The following is a 17034-nucleotide window of genomic DNA, read 5'->3' as shown; positions in this document are numbered from 1 at the left end:
CGCTGTTTCTGGTTCAAAAGTGGCTTGACCTGGGGAATGCGGCACCTGTAGCCCATTTCCTGCACACGCCTGTGCAAGGTGGCTCTGGATGTTTCTACTCCAGACTCAGTCCACTGCTTCCGGTCCCCCAAGGTCTGGAATCGGTCCTTCTCCACAATCTTCCTCAGGGTCCCGTCACCTCTTCTCGCGTTTTTTGCCACACTTTTTCCTTCCCACAGACTTCCCACTGAGGCGCCTTGATACAGCACTCTGGGAACAGCCTATTTGTTCAGAAATTTCTTTCTGTGTCTTACCCTCTTGCTTGAGGGTGTCAATGATGGCCTTCTGGACAGCAGTCAGGTCGGCAGTCTTACCCATGATTGCGGTTTTGAGTAATGAAACAGGCTGGGAGTTTTTAAAAGCCTCAGGAATCTTTTGCAGGTGTTTAGAGTTAATTAGTTGATTCAGATGATTAGGTTAATAGCTCGTTTAGAGACCCTTTTCATGATATGGTAATTTTTTGAGAAGGACCTGTATTATACTGAGCGCAGTGTATATTCTGCTAAATAATAGTATGCTATTCTGAACGTAGCCTGTGTAGTGTGCTCCCTTTAAGAACCTAGATGCTAGTTAATAAACATCTCATAACAATATTTCATTCTCTATGTCTATAATACATTACATAATATTTTGAGGACCTATCAGCTCGACCCTCTGGAGCTTCATTACAGAACTTTGTATTAATTTGAGTGGCAGCAATGCTGATGCAATAAACGGTAGTAGTAATGTCACACAATTTTTTACAAGCACATTAACTTTTTTCCCACCATTGACGAAAATTTCCATAATTTATAGCCGCGTTTCCAACGAAATTACCCGGAACAATTCGTCCCAGTAACTTTTATCCCCCAGACCTGTTGCTGTCTGCGTTTCCATCGCGGTCTAAAGTAGCCTACCGTGAAAATTAGGCAAATTAGTCCGGTGACGTAGGACTGCGCGCAACTTTCCAGTTCCTACTGGAAACAGGTTAGATTTCGGGACTGTCCCGAATTTTTCGGGACTTCTGGTCACCCTTCCTGCACCAGATAACATACTCTTTCGACTTATGGGCATAGAAGTTTCTAATATAAAGAGCCTGTTCCACAAAGTTGTGCCCTCTGCTTGAGAGAGAAGATCCCTCATCAGCGGGATGGTCCAGGAGGGTAGGCCTACTGTCAACAGCTCCACTTAAGGCTGATTTATACTTCTGCGTCGGACCTATGCCGGAGCCTCTACGCTATACACTACGCGTTGGTTTTCATTTAAACTTCTGCGTCGTTGTCCGCGTTGACGCGCAATTGCACATGCAGAGGGAGCATGTGAAACCCGAGGGAGGGTTCTAGCAGACCAATCACAGCGCTTGCATCTGCGTAGAATTGACGCGTTGTTACATTTTTGGAGAGGTGCACGTCAGGGTACTACAGTCCCCCTTAATAACAGGTCTGCGCCACAGTTCATATGGCCAGGAACAAGCACAAGTCGACTGGAGAGGAGATGTCAGATAAACTGATTTCAGTAAACAAGGCTTCATTATGTCATAACATGTTTCGAAACACTTTGAAACACTTTAAAATGTAAATGATTCACTGCTGGGGGCAATGATCTCTGTCAACCCATGAATCATGATTCACTGAGAACCAATGAACAAGTGTCTGTGGGTTTTACCTGATCTCTGATCAGTTTTATACATTTGTAGACATTTTAATTAGACATTAGTATAATTAAAATGAATAATGGTTGGTAATGTCTTATTGGCCTGTTTAGCTGAGCCATTCATTGAACAAACAAAACAAACCCTGACAATTGATAAAATAACATATATACACTTGATAATCTTGTTAGATGATTTGATAATTTCATTTGAAAGATTTTACTTTCAATTAAAAATTAGCAATAGATTTGTAAAAGGTGTTCCCTTTCGAACAGTCCCTTCGTATTGCGTAGCTATACGCAGTGGGGAAACTCAGTCTGGCTCGCTCATAGGCTGTGCTGTATGGCCATCCGATCGGCTCTTTAATATGACTTTGCAACATGCACTCGTCTCAATGAACGTCTCACTCAACGTCTCATTTTTTTATTCTTTTATTTATTTATATTCTATTTAAGACGCCTGACGTGGCAGTGAAGTGTGGAGTCAGGCGTCACGCGTCATTCACGTGTGGCAGTGAAGTTATTTAATGTTTTTTTTTCGCTAACACTATTCACAGTACAACACGGCTCAGTGAGTAGGGAACGGAGATGTTACGTCGGATGACGACGAATGGGGGTTTCGCTTAGAACACCTATCGACTTCGAGTATTACAAAACGAGCCAATGGCGATGAAATGCCATGGGTCTGCGGAATTTGCATAGCGTATCTCCGCCCCACCGCGTGGGTATAAAGGAGGACACCGGCAACATGCAGGTATGTCTTCGATGAGGAGCCGAGACTGAACTCAGGCGTCTGCCCAGCGGTACAGCGGAAGTGGCAGGGAGACGTAACGTCTCTGTTCCCTACTCAGGGAACGAGGGTTACATACGTAACCGTGACGTTCCCTTTCGTAGTCACTCCGAGTTACGTCGGATGACGACGAATGGGTGTCCCCGTGAAATCACGCCACCTTCACAGCTGTCTTCCAGTGCCCTGCGAAAGTCTGATCCCCCTGTCGTGATACTGGCACGGACGAAGGAGTCCTACTTAACACAGGAATACCAAAGTACACTGGGAAGCATATCTCAGAGGAGATATGCCGCAGCATGCCTACCCGTAGGGAGGACTTAAGAAACACATATGGCCGGAGGGCTTCATATGGAGGAACGCTGGAGTGACCAGCCCGAGGGGTGGCAACTTTCAACTCTAGGAGGGCAAGGTGGCTTGCCAAGGGAAAGACACATGCTCAAGGAGGCTTACAGTGGAAATACACATGTGGGGGTTACTCAGGGACGAACCATGCACACGGAGGCACCTAGCCGACGCCCAGGCAATAGACACTGGCGCCAGCGTCAACAGTGCTGGAGGAACTCAGGGCTTCAGAGAGGAAGGCTCACCTGAGGAAAAATCGCACGTATCCAGTCCGTGGAGTGGAATGGCGAGCAAGCGAAGACACCTGAGCGGGTCCAGTACTAGCTAACTGAAGCGAGTACACGAGAGGACACAGGCTCCACTCGGAGATTATAGAATCTGGCGAATGTGTTGGGTGTCGCCCAGCCTGCAGCTCTACAAATGTCTGCCAGCGAGGCGCCATGCGCTAGAGCCCAAGAGGAAGCCACACTCCGGGTGGAGTGGGCTGTCACACCAATGGGGCACGGTCGGCCTTGCTGTTGGTAAGCCAAAGCAATGGCGTCCACTATCCAGTGAGACAACCTCTGCTTTGAGAGAGCCTTTCCCTTCAGTCTCCCACCATAACAGACAAAGAGCTGGTCTGAGGTCCTGAAACACTGCGTTCTACGTAAGTACGGAGAGCGCGTACTGGACAGAGCAGTGCCAAGGCTGGGTCTGCCTCCTCCCGGGGCAGCGCTTGCAGGTTCACCACCTGGTCCCGGAAGGGAGTGGTGGGAACCTTGGGCACATATCCAGGCCGGGGTCTCAGGATCACGTGAGAGTGACCGGGCCCGAATTCCAGGCACGCTTCGTCAACGGAGAATGCGTGCAGGTCCCCTACCCTCTTGATAGAGGCCAAAGCAACCAGGAGCGCTGTCTTCATAGACAGGACTTAAGCTCAACTGAATGCAGAGGCTCAAAGGGAGCCCTCTGCAGGGCATTTAAGACCACTGAGAGGTCCCAAGAGAGAACGAGAGGAGGGCGAGGAGGATTCAGTCTCCTCGCTCCTCTCAGGAACCTGACGATCAGGTCGTGCTTCCCAAGAGACTTACCTTGAACTGCTTCGTGATATACGGCGATAGCGGCCACATACACCTTCAGGGTGGAGGGAGACAGCCTTCGCTCCAACCCATCTTGCAGGAAGGAAAGCACGACAGAGATCGAGCATCTCCTGGGGTCTTCTCGACGAGAAGAGCACCAGTTGACGAAGAGGTTCCACTTCAACGCATAGACATGTCTCGAGGACGATGCTCTAGCGGAAGTGATGGTAGCCGCCACCGCTGGTGGCAGGGTACTCAAACCTGCCTCGTCCCGTCCAGGAGCCACACGTGGAGCCTCCAGAGATCGGGTCGAGGGTGCCAAAGGGTGCCCCGTCTCTGAGAAAGGAGATCCTTCCTCAGAGGAATAGGCCAAGGAGGTGCTGTCGCGAGGAGTACCAGTTCGGAGAACCAGGTCCGGGTGGGGCCAATAGGGCACAACCAGAATGACCTGCTCCTCGTCCTCCTTGATCTTGCACAAGGTCTGTGCGAGAAGGCTCACTGGGGGAAATGCATATTTGCGTAGGCCCCGCGGCCAGCTGTGCGCCAGTCCATCCGTGCTGAGGGTGCCTCGGTCAGGGAATAGAACAGGGCGCAATGGGTCGAGTCGTGAGAGGCAAACAGATCTATCTATGCATCCCCGAACTGGTCCCAAATCAGCTGAACCGACTGGGGATGGAGTCGCCATTCGCCGGAGATGGGCCGAAACCGTGACAGCTCGTCGGCTGCAAAGTTCCGATCTCCCGGAATGTAGATAGCACGAAGGGACCTCAGGTGCTTCTGACTCCATAAGAGGAGGTGGCGTGCGAGTTGCGACATACGGCGGGAGCGTAGACCACCCTGACGGTTGATGTAAGCTACAGTCGCGGTATTGTCTGAACGGACTAGTACGTTTTGACCCTTGAGCAACGTGCGAAAACGGTGCAGGGCAAGGCGTACTGCCAGCAACTCAGGGCAATTGACATGCAGAAGGCGCTGGGGTCCTGTCCTGTCCGTTGCACATGGCGCCTCAGCCCGTGGAAGAGGCATCTGTGGAGACAACAACATGCCTGGAAACTCGTTCTAGGGGAACACCGGCCCGTAGAAAACTGAGGTTCCACCACGGGGTGAAGGTCGGACGGCAGGTCGGAGTTACTGTAACTCGGAGCGTGCCATGATGCCATGCCCACCTCGGGACTCGATCGCGAAGCCACAGCTGAAGCGGTCTCATATGAAGCAATCCGAGCGGCGTTGCCGTGGCTGCAGATGCCATATGCCCCAGGAGCCTCTGAAACAATTTCAGTGGGACCGCACTCTTGTTTAATGGCTGAGTGGAGAAGGCGACCAAGTCCATACCGAGAAAAGAGCTCCTCTGCACGGGGAAAACTTTACTCCTTTCCCAGCTGACCCGAAGGCCCAGACGAGCTAGGTGCCAGAGCACTGGGTCCCTGTATTCGCAAACCTGGTCTCAGGAGTGAGCTTAAGACAGCCAGTCACCGAGATAGTTCAGGATGCGAACCTCGTGTTCCCATGGAGGAACAAGGGCTGCCTCAACAACCTTGTGAAGGCGCGAGGAGACAGGGCTAGCCCGAATGGGAGAACAGCGTACTGATATGCGCGCGCCCTGACAGCAGAACGTAGGTACGATCTGAGTAGAAGGAGAACGGAGACATAAGAGTAGGCGTCCTTCAGGTCGATCGCTGCAAACCAATCCTGTCGCCGCACACATCCAGAAATGCGTTTGGCCAGGAGCATCTTGAACGGCAGCCTGTGAAGGGAGCGGTTCAGATGCATAGGTCCAGGATTGGCCGTAACCCACCAGACTTCTCCGGGACAATGAGGTAGGGGCTGTAAACCCGGACCTCATCTCGGCTGGAGGGACAGTCTCAATCGCACCCTTCGCCAGTAGGGAGCAACCTCCGCTCTCATGATAGGGGCATAGCCACCGACCAAAGTGGAGCGGACTCCCGTGAAGCAGGGAGGAGACCGTGCGAACTGAATCGCATAGCCGAGCCGATGGTTCGCACGACCCAGCGGAACAGATAGGGAAGCTCTAGTGCAGGCTCCCAACTGTGCCAGCGGAGTGAAGAACCACAGACGTCCCCCCGGTGGTGCAGCGAAGCGGAATGACCAGCCCAGACGAGGACGGCATAGCGGCCCGGGGTTGGGGCAAGGTCATAACCGCACCCTGACAGAGGAGGCCAGGGAAGGACCAGCGTTCCACGGGGGCCTGCTCTGTCAGGGGTCTGGCGACAGAGGGGGACAGGGGCGAAACGGTCCGTGGACGGCACGCCGTGTCAACCACCTCTGGGGCAGAGGGGGATGAGGAGAGCACGGCTTGTGGGCGGCGCTCTGTGTCGTCCGAGAACTCTGTATGCTCAGAGAGGAGAGAGTCAGTTCTTTCTAAATAAGGATTCTTCCCCAGCCCTCCACCGGGGAAAGGAGTGGCCCTGCTACCAACTCCTGGAAAGAACTGAGTCTCATCTCTGAGCAGCCCATCTCAAAAGTGCCGCTTAACCCGGCGTTTAGCGGGGTGCGGGGCTGGAGAGGGCTGTGGCATCCCCCTACGGTCTTCCAGAGCCAGGCCCGGGTGAACGGGCGGGGTTGGAACCGTGGGAGGGAGCCTTCGGCGGTGGGCAGACTTGAGGGATCTGAGCGGACGGCGGGGCCGTCGGGCAGAATAACCTCAATCTGCTCACGGGCGGTTGAGAAATGTTGGGCAGAAGCACTCAACCGCACCGCCGAAGAGGCCGACCTGGGAGATGGGGGTGTCGAGCAGACGGGTCCGCCCGACACCGTGCACATCAGACCGGTCAGCCCCAAACTGGTGAACATCACCTGACTCCGAGAGCGTACGGCCACTTTCGTCGCTCGGAGAGCAAGGTCAGTGGCGGCGCGCAGCTCACTGAAGAGCCTCGGGTCAGTCCCGCCCTCCTGCATGTCCATGAGCGTCTGGGTCAGGTAGACCAGCAGAACGGTCATGGGATGCAGTGAGGAATCATGGAATCATCAGTTCGCTAGCGGGCACCGTCATTAAAGAGGGGGGGCTGGGGCTGGGGCGTGGACACAGAGTCGGCGCCTTGTTCCAGACCAACACCCTCAGGTCACCCTGTCCACCAGCCGAAGATCGGGTAGTGGATGAGGGGACTCTCACTCTTGCGAGTTCACCGAGTCTCGACCTATATATGACGCGATGATCACGTTCCCAGAGAGAACATGAGTCATCCACGAGCGCTGTTCAAGCATGATCAAAGCCCAAACACACTAGACAGCGCTCGTGCCCATCAGAGTCCGATACCAGTCCGCTGCAACCAGAAATGCACGGGCGAGCCGTCTTTAAAAAGACGTGCCGCGTGCGAGCTCTTTTATGAGAGGAGAAAAAAAAAACTCCGCAATGTTGAAGCGCACAGGGAGACACACACACACTGGCAGATCACTGCACAGATCAGCAAGTACTGTGAGCTCGCTGCAGATCGCCGTCACACCAACACCGGAGAGAGAAGCTCGTCTCGTAGAGCGAAGTCAGAGATGATTGTGGAGTGAAGAAATATTCTTGGCTCCGAAGCGAAAACATACCTGCATGTTGCTGGCGTCCTCCTTTATACCCACGCGGTGGGGCGGAGATACGCTATGCAAATTCCGCAGACCCATGGCATTTCATCGCCATTGGCTCGTTTTGTAATACTCGAAGTCGATAGGTGTTCTAAGCGAAACCCCCATTCGTCGTCATCCGACGTAACTCGGAGTGACTACGAAAGGGAACTATATTTCCTTATGCAATCACTCTTTAAAAGTCTGGGGTCTATTAGACCCCAAACTTTTAAACGTTATCCTTTTTGAACACTGATTAAGTTAAATATAATGTAGTAATTTTATTATAGCACTCATCAGCCTGCAGCAGCCAAGATGATGTTCCTGGAAACAATACAGACAGAACAGCAGAAACAAACTATACAACCAACTAAACACCAAATTACAAAACATTATTAGGCTATGTGAAAGTGAATAAATTTGTGTTTGTGTGTGTGTGTGTGTGTGTGTGTGTGTTTAGTTATAAATATGTGCTGTGTAAGTTATCCTATAATACTTTTGGAAATTAAAACTTAAAAAAAATAATAATATTAATAAAAACAAATAATAACCCATATACATTATAATAATTGAACAACATGGATAATTAGCACTTGACTTACTTAATCTATACATTCTAACATTACTTTACTCTAGCATAGTAGTCAGTAAAGCAATGCCACAAAAAACTAAAGGATTAATATTTAGGTACATATAAAGGTAAGTCTGTTTTTTTTAAATATTACACTTCAATACGTACAGAATCTGCGCGTTAAGAAACACGTTCAAATTGGACGTCACATGGTAAAACTGTGCGTCTTTACAAGCACTAAAGTAACGCGACAACAACTGACGTCTTAACACGACCAGAATGAGCGTGTCTACGCGTTCAAAAGAAACACGTAAAAATTGCCGCGTTAACGCGGACAAACAGAGCGTTTTGACGCGGTCAAATTTCACGCGTTTCGTTTAAAGAATATTGGCTCCGATCGCGTTCCATACTCAATGAACGTGATAGGCCTACTTGCGTCTGTGATTTTTATATAGGATGTGTGATTGTTCTTGTTTAACCCACGTTTTGAGGGCCAAATGCCCCCACAAAGATAGAATTATTAAGAAACCAAATTGATATTGGCTATTTCATTTTTATAGCTTGTTGTTGGGGTTGTTATTGTGATTTTAATTGTTTATAATTGTAAAAGGTCTAGGCTACAGCACTTTGGTAAACTAGAAAGACTATATTCTGAAAACTATGTCTGTTAAAAAAATGTTTTAAACAAAATAATTTGTGTAAATTCATATTTACTATTTGGAATAAAAAGAAGAATAGAATTGGAAAATAATATTTTTATACATAGGCCTATATATAAAACTATGATTACTAAAATTATTATTAAAACATCATGTCTGATAACCGAAAAATAATACAACTACAATCTGCCATCCTAAAAACATCATGCCAAATGAAGCAGATCTGAATTAATTGGGGAAACTAAATAAAATTCGCAGGTATGAGAAAAAAGTAGGCTAAGTTAGTCTGAGACAGTTTGACTATGCCTACTAATAGCCTAGTTCAACGGCTTAGTGAAGGTGTAGAATCAGCGAGATAGTAGAGTGTTATTTAGAGCAGGAAAATATAGTGTAAAGACAGAATTAAAAGATTTGAGAACAGTTCCATTCACAAATGGGAAATAATAAAATATCTATATTGAGGAAGAATCAACATCAAAAAGGCAAGTTATTGCTGCAACATTTACAATTGTACACTGAGAATACACCTCAATTTATTCAATAATAAACTGTGCTCGCCTTTCTCTTTTGAGGTGTAACTGTTTATATAATTCTGTTAACTGTCAGATCGACTGTCAATCCAACTTCGGGGAAACTCTAAAATTAAACATTACAAATATTACAAATTACAAACATTATGTATGTGTTAAATAAGCCCAAATGTTTACAACTACATTATTTTGTGTTGGTCAAGAGACTCCTAGTGCTGAATATACATACATGCTAGAACAACTTTTTATGATTTCTTCATGGTATCTGTGGATATGTTGACAAGAAACAATGGCAAAATTTTTTTTAACATGATCATTTGTGTAAATTCATATTTACTATTTGGAATAAAAAGCTATACATAAGCAAGGTAAAAATCACTTATTGCTAATAAAATACAACTGAAGATCGTTTGGGAAATAATAAAGAATGAATAAGTGTGTGAAATGCTGGCCCTTGCTGCAGACGTTCTGCAGACGCAGACGTCACGTTCGGCACACGAACGAGTGATGTGGCAGACGCAGACGAGACGTTCGGCAGACGCAGACGTCACGTTCGGCAGACGCAGGCGTCACGTTCATTGAGACGAGTGCATGTTGCAAAGTCATATTAAAGAACCGATCGGAACGCCATAGTGCTGCGGCAACTGCACATCCAATGGCACGGGTGCCTCAGACGTGCGAACAATGAGCTAGCCCTACGTCATTATACGTCAGAGCCCGTTAAGGGGGCGTGGCCCTAGCCTATAATATTCCCCCGAATTCGCCATTATAGCAGATTTTACTCCTTCACCGACAACTACATGTCTCTGACTGTTTTACTAAGCCTTTCGCCGTTGAACAAGCCCTTCAGCCTGAGCGAGCATCATCTCAGCAGACAACGCCTTCTCAGCCGTTTTCTCCTGACCCCGTCTCACCTGTGGCTATCCAGCGACGACGCTATATCATTTCTATTGTAAAATTCTGTGTTTAAGTGTACGAGGCGTTGTTTCAAATGCCTCGCTCATCTTGTGCCCCATGCGGATGCATCTGCACGAGGCCTTTGGGCACACAAAGTGCGTCACATGCCTTGGAACTAGGGCTGGACGATTTTGGCTAAAATTATAATCGCGATTAATCGAACAGGTTACCTCGATTACGATTATTGAACGATTATTTAAAAAAAAAATTCTTTCTCATGTGTCACTGGCAAGACTTATACTGTAAATATGTTCACAGTTATTTTTTTCAATGAAAGAATGCATAATCCTATCTTTGTCATTCTAAAATAAGGAAACACACAGATAGCTTTTAATGCTTACTTAATAAATATTTCAAACAATTGAATCAAACAAAGCATACAATGCTTGAAATAAAAACGTCTTATAAAAAAAGTAATTAAGTTTTTATGTAAAAAGAAAGTTTCCTAAAAGTGTAGAAAATAGTTCTTTTTGTAAACAAAATAAATTATTGTAAATATTGCCATCTTAAAAGTAAAATATAACTTGTATAAAACTAAAAAAAACTAATCCTTTTCATATTGTGTAGCATTTGTAAATGCTTGTGTTATCGAAACCTGGTTTGTGGAGTGGTGGCACTTGTTGCTGGGCGTTTGTCAGTCTCTCTCTTTTTTCGCTTGTTTCTTTGGTACAAGCAGCTCCTGTTGCTGAGTTGACTCAGTGTTTGAGTTCCCTTTCACACAGAGATTCCGGAAAATTCACGGATAAAGTGGCCCGGGATTTGACCCTAGTTCGTTTGACTTTCAACGCCAGATTCACACTGCCAGTGATTTTCCGGAATCAAGAGAGTGCGTTCACACAGACACACACAACCCGCAAAGACTTCTGAGATGTCCCAGCGGCGTCTATAGTTTGCTTATGAGACCACGCTTGTGCATTTTTTTTTCTCTGATTCGATCATAAACTAGCGCATTACGAACCGTTTCACACAGGCGAACGATCCCGGCTTAGCCCCATCATTACGACACGGCATTGATTATGGCTTTTGTTCACACAGCGCGCGTTCCGGGACTGAACACGGCAATGTTACTATGACCCCAACCTGGCATCAATCCCGGGTCGTGTTTGGGTTCACACAGAAGTAGTTTGTTCTGGCAATTTCCCGGGATCAACGCGCTGTGTGAAAGGGGCTCATGTTGCTTCAATGTCGCAGACTGGACGGGACGGAGTTACATGACTACACACTCGGTAATATGTTTTCAGGGGAAAGTACATTAACACACAGTGGGCGGAAATATTAATAGGATTAAAAAAACGAAATAACCGACATGGTAAAATTACGTCGGTTATAGGCTCTGAATTTTGGTTTCGATTATTTTTCGATTAATCATCCAGCCCTACTTGGAACCCCCCCATGTTGAACCGCACTCTATGATGGAGGCTGCTCTCTCTGCGAGAGTATGCCTGTTCTGTCATAATTACATCATGCGCTCGTGGCTAGCTCTCCTTTTGGACGGCAAACCGCCTCTCGCGTTTCTTCCCTCATCGAGCTTCGTAGGAAGAAGCGCGCGGATAGATGTTAGCGTGGCTAGCTCTCTTTACAACACAAGAGAGCTACCCCGCCCTTAAAGTACATCATGCGCTCGCGGCTAGCTCTCCTTTGGGATGGCAAACCGCCTCTCGCGCTCCCATGTTTATTTCCCTCGTCGAGCCTCGACTGAAGAAGCGCGCGGGTAGATGTTCGCGCGGCTAGCTCTCTTTACAACAAAATAGCGCTACCCCGCCCTAAAAATACACCATGCGCTCGCGGCTAGCTCTCTTTTGGGACGGCAAACCGCCTCTCATGCTCCCACGTTGTCTTCCCTTGTCAAGCCTCGACGGAAGAAGCACGCGGGTAGATGTTCGTGCGGCTAGATCTCTTTACAACAAAAGAGAGCTACCCCGCCCTAAAAATATACCATGTGCTCGCGGCTAGCTCTCCTTTGGGACGGCAAACCGCCTCTTGCGCTCACACGTTTTCTTCCCTCATTTAGCCTCGACGGAAGAAGCGCGCGGGTAGATGTTCACGCGGCTAGATCTCTTTACGACACGAGAGCTACACTGCCCTCTGTTTTGCACATCACACAGAAGAGCGTTTTCGAACTGAAATGTTATTTTCCTTTGTGTGCCCGCTTCCTTCCCTCATTGTGCAGCGACGGAAAAAGTGCGCGGTCAGATCTGCACGCCGCTATCTCTCTTCACGACACAAGAGAGCTACCGCTCCCTTACATTCTGTTCATCAAGCAGAACCTTCTCCATGATTCAGACACAACAGCGCAGTTTTCATGCCTGGAATCAACCACGCTGAAACTGTTATCTCTCACTGCAAAAGTTATAAGAGCTCTTCTCTGTCAATCCCCCCTGTGGCTCAGTGGTGGATTTTTTTCACGTAAAGGCCTAGGCCCGTTACAAGCGTGCGCCACTCATTCTGCAGACTATCACTGCAGTCAGTGCGCCCGCTACGAAGTGTGTGCCGCCACAGATAGTCACTGCTCAAAATCCCATGACACTTCTCACAGCTCCCTGTCTTACTCAGGCGGCTGGAGATTTTATTATTGTCAACAGGTTAGCGGCACTGCGCCTTCCTGAGAAGGTTTTAAGCACTATCTCTGAAGCTAGGGCCCCGTCTACTCGGCGCCTTTATGCTTTGAAATGGTCGGGTTTTCACAGCTGGTGCTCGAAAAATCGTGTGGAGCCAGAGTCATGTGAGGTAGCTGTGGTACTCTCCTTCCTGCAGGAGCTGTTGGGCGCAGGCCGCTCCCCGTCCACGCTCAAAGTGTATGTGGCAGCCATTGCCGTGCATCATGCTCTGGTGGCTGGCCAATCACTAGGAAGAAACGATCTGGTGGTACGGTTTCTAAAAGGTGGTAGGAGGATGAACCCCTCAAGACCTCCTTCTGTGCCGCCTTTGGACCTCTCCACGGTCCTTGGGGCTCTGAAGGGTCCGCCTTTTGAACCACTCTAGTCGGTTGGTCTGAAACCTCTCTCGCTAAAGACTGCTCTCCTGTTGGCATTGGCATCTGTCAAGCGAGTGGGAGATCTTCAGGCTTTCTCTGTGAACCCTTCATGTTTGGAGTTTGGTCCAGATGACTCCAGGGTCATTCTCAAACCCAGGCTTATGGGTTTATGAGCAGCCACAGTTATGTACCCAAAGTGCTCTCAACACCGTTCAGAGCATAGGTTATTACATTATTAGCCCTTCCCCCTTCTGCCAAGGATGGGGAGGTTAATCTTCTCTGCCCTGTCAGAGCGCTGAGAATCTATCTGGAGCGTTCTGATTCTTTTAGGCAATCAGAACAGCTTTTGTCTGCATGGGTGGCCGATCTAAGGGTGATCCAGTCACTAAGCAAAGACTGTCTAGATGGATAGTAAATGCCATTTCTATGGCTTATACCTCAGTGGGTCAGGTTTGCCCTATTGGTATCAAGGCCCATTCGACTAGGGGCATGGCCTCGTCATGGGCTTGGTCATCTGGCTTTCCCATTCAAGATATTTGTGATGCGGCCGGCTGGTCCTTGCCTTCCACATTTATGAAGTTTTATAATATGGAGGTGCCTTCCCTGCAGGCGGAGGTGCTTTCAACATGATTAAGGCCCGACAGTGTCTGGTCTTGTCTAAAAAATGTTACTGTGCACAAACATATATATATAAAACCTGCTTTGGACGGTTGTAATTTCTTATACTAATAGTCCAGACGGTGTCTGGTTTTATTAGTATATTATGTTGGTTTGTTACTAACACATATATATGATTCTAGACCCGACGGTGCCCGGTCTGTTATATATACTTGGTTTTCTGGCTTGTTCTGTGAGCTCAGGGGTCCTGAGTTGCAGTGGCAACCAGTTATAGTGTGGCGTTTTGCATGGTGTCCCCACTGTGTATAGCTACGCAATACGAAGTGACCGTTCGAAAGGGAACTACTCGGTTACTATCGTAACCTCAGTTCCCTGAGATAGGGAACGAGTATTGCGTAGCCGGCCGCACTATAGTAATCTGGAGAGTTGTCGCTTCAGTCGTTAAACCTGCTGTAATGGCGAATTCGGGGGAATATTATAGGCTAGGGCCACGCCCCCTTGACGGGCTCTGACTTGTAATGACGTAGGGCTAGCTCATTGGTCGCACGTCAGAGGCGCCCGCGCCATTGGATGTGCAGTTGCCACTGCACAGCCTATGAGCGAGCCAGACGCTCAATTGTTAGCTCTGCAGCTGCAAATGCGTTTTACACATAAGCTTCAGTAAATCGAGGAAAATGAGTTTCCCCACTCAATACTCGTTCCCTATCTCAGGGAACTGAGGTTACGATAGTAACCGAGTAGTTTTTATGCATGTTTGGCAGAGGGTTTTGGTTGCATTTACACTGTTCTGTACACTAGGGATCACCGTGGAGACGGATGTCAGACTGTTTCGAAGCCTCGACACAATACGGCTTCAACCGTACATTTGCTTCAACTGTTTCAGTGTTCCACGAAGCCTCGATCTGCCCACCCCTATCGATAGGCAGGAAGGCTCCACGCCAGCCTCTGTAGGGGCCATGAATTGACACCACCTTTGCGATTGATGTCTGCCTGTCATGATACACACACGAGAAACGAGAGATCCAATTGCAGTGTTTATTTATAGGGTAATCCGTACTCACAACCAGTCCAGGCAAGGTCAAAAATCCAATAAGGCAATCCAAAACACAAGACAAAAACAAGAAACGGGCAGATACAGACTTAGGAAGTGTGGTGACATAAAACAAGGACTCCGTGACAATGACTGAACAGACAGGGTATAAATACACAGATACTAACAGGGTTAGTGAAAACAGCTGCGTGCGATAATCAATGATGCGATAGACAAGGATTGTGGGGAATGCAGTTCCTAAAGTGAATGACACCGTGGGGGAAGAGGACCTCTAGTGGATACCCAGGGAACACCAACCAGACACTGTGACATTACCCCCTCTCTACGGAGCGGCTACCAGACGCTCCACGACACAACTTCAAAACAACACAAGAGTTCAGGTGGGAGGTGGAATGGTGGAGGATCAGAGGGCCAGGGGATGGGGGGCCAGGTCCATGCAGGGGAACAGGAACAAGGGGTGATGGTCTAGCCGGCGGCCAGGGCAATGCAAACAGTCCATCGGGCGGCCAGGGCGAAGCGGACAGTCCATCGGGCGGTCAGGGCAAAGCAGACGACCCATCGGGCGGCCAGGGCGGTGAAGACCCCTCGGGCGTCTAGGGCGGGGACGACCAGGGCGAAGACGACCACTCGGGCGACCACGGCACAGGAACAGAACCCGGTTCAGGAACAGCAACAGACACCGGCTCAGGAACAGACACCGGCTCAGGAACACACACCTGCTCAGGAACAGACACCGGCTCAGGAACAGACACCGGCTCAGGAACAGACACCAGGATAGTAACAGCCACAAGGACAAGGGCTGTTCAATTGCTGTTCCTGATCCTGATCGATTGCTCCTGTCTGCCTAGCTGCCTTCAGTGTTTTGTTTGCTTCGAGGCTGTAAGCTCCGTCTAAGCCTCCTATTAGCTTTGTATTTCTTTCTGTTTTGAACCATCATTTACTACCATTTCTAGTTGTTTATACTACTAAATACAGCTTAGACAACATCTCAGATTAACCTGACATCGCTAGCTTCCGTTATTGTTAGAACAACACGCTAGTAACTCCCTAGCCTGTTAACTCGCACCCGTGCGCTCAGTTATTTATTTATTTTTCTCTCGCGCGCCCGTGCCTCTGAGTTTATAAAAGCCCAGGTGAGTAAGATTCAGTCAACAAACACGGTGAGTAATGTCTTGTCCTGTTATTTTCACCTGCACTTCATGTTACATGTTTAGCATAGCCTTCCCCGTCGGCAATATAGGGTTTATATGTGATAAATGCAAGGAAACAGTCAGGCTGACGGAGAAGATTTCAGAATTAGAAACACGCATCCAAAGCTTTAGATTCTACTTTGGATGCGCCTAGCATAGTGAACTCTTTACATGATTCGGTTCCGGCTGAATTATTGCCTGTGCAGCCAGGCAGATGGGTGACAGTGAGGGATCGCTCTAGTCACGGATCAAAAAACCACTCTTCCGTTCCGATTACCACAACAAATCGATTTGCCCCACTCAGTGAAACAGCCACTGAGAATTCTGTTGATTGTGACCTGGTAATTGGCGATTCTATTACACGGAACGTGAAAATAGGAACACCAGCCAACATAGTCACATGTTTGCCGGGAGCCAGAGCGCCTGACATCAAAGCAAATTTAAAAGTGCTGGCTAATGCTAATCCTAAATTCTCTAAGATTGTTATTCACGTCGGCACTAACGATGTTCGACTCCGCCAGTCGGAGATCACCAAAATTAATATTAAAGAGGTGTTTGAACTCGCAAGTACGATGTCAGGCACTGTAATTTGCTCTGGCCCCCTTCCTGTTCGAAGGAGTGATGAGATAGTTAGCAGATTGTCATCACTCAATGGCTGGCTGTCTAAGTGGTGTCCGCAAAATAATATAGAATTCATAGACAATTGGAAAAGTTTTTGGGGCAAACCTGACCTGTTGAAAAGAGATGGTATTCATCCCTCCTGGGATGGTGCTGCTCTTCTCTCTAGTAATTTGGCTCATAGTCTTAGAGACAAAACATGACAATCTGGGGCTCAGGTCAGGAAGCAGACAAACTGGCTAAACCTACCGTCTGCTAGCGGCCTCGCGTCACCAAGGTCAGATAAATCCCATCACATAGAGGCTCTTTCGCCTAGATATCATCATATAGAGACTGTGTCTGTTCCCCGAATTTGGAAATCCAAAAAACGTCCAAACCGATCTAAGGTTAAAAATGTAATTGATATTCAACAAATAAAAAATAGATATAATACAGATGAGC

Source organism: Siphateles boraxobius, unplaced genomic scaffold (assembly GCF_051911475.1).
Source record: "Siphateles boraxobius isolate OS27281-9 unplaced genomic scaffold, OSU_SipBor_1 9, whole genome shotgun sequence".
NCBI classification, from domain to species: domain Eukaryota; kingdom Metazoa; phylum Chordata; class Actinopteri; order Cypriniformes; family Leuciscidae; genus Siphateles; species Siphateles boraxobius.
Note: the sequence above shows the minus strand (reverse complement) of the source record.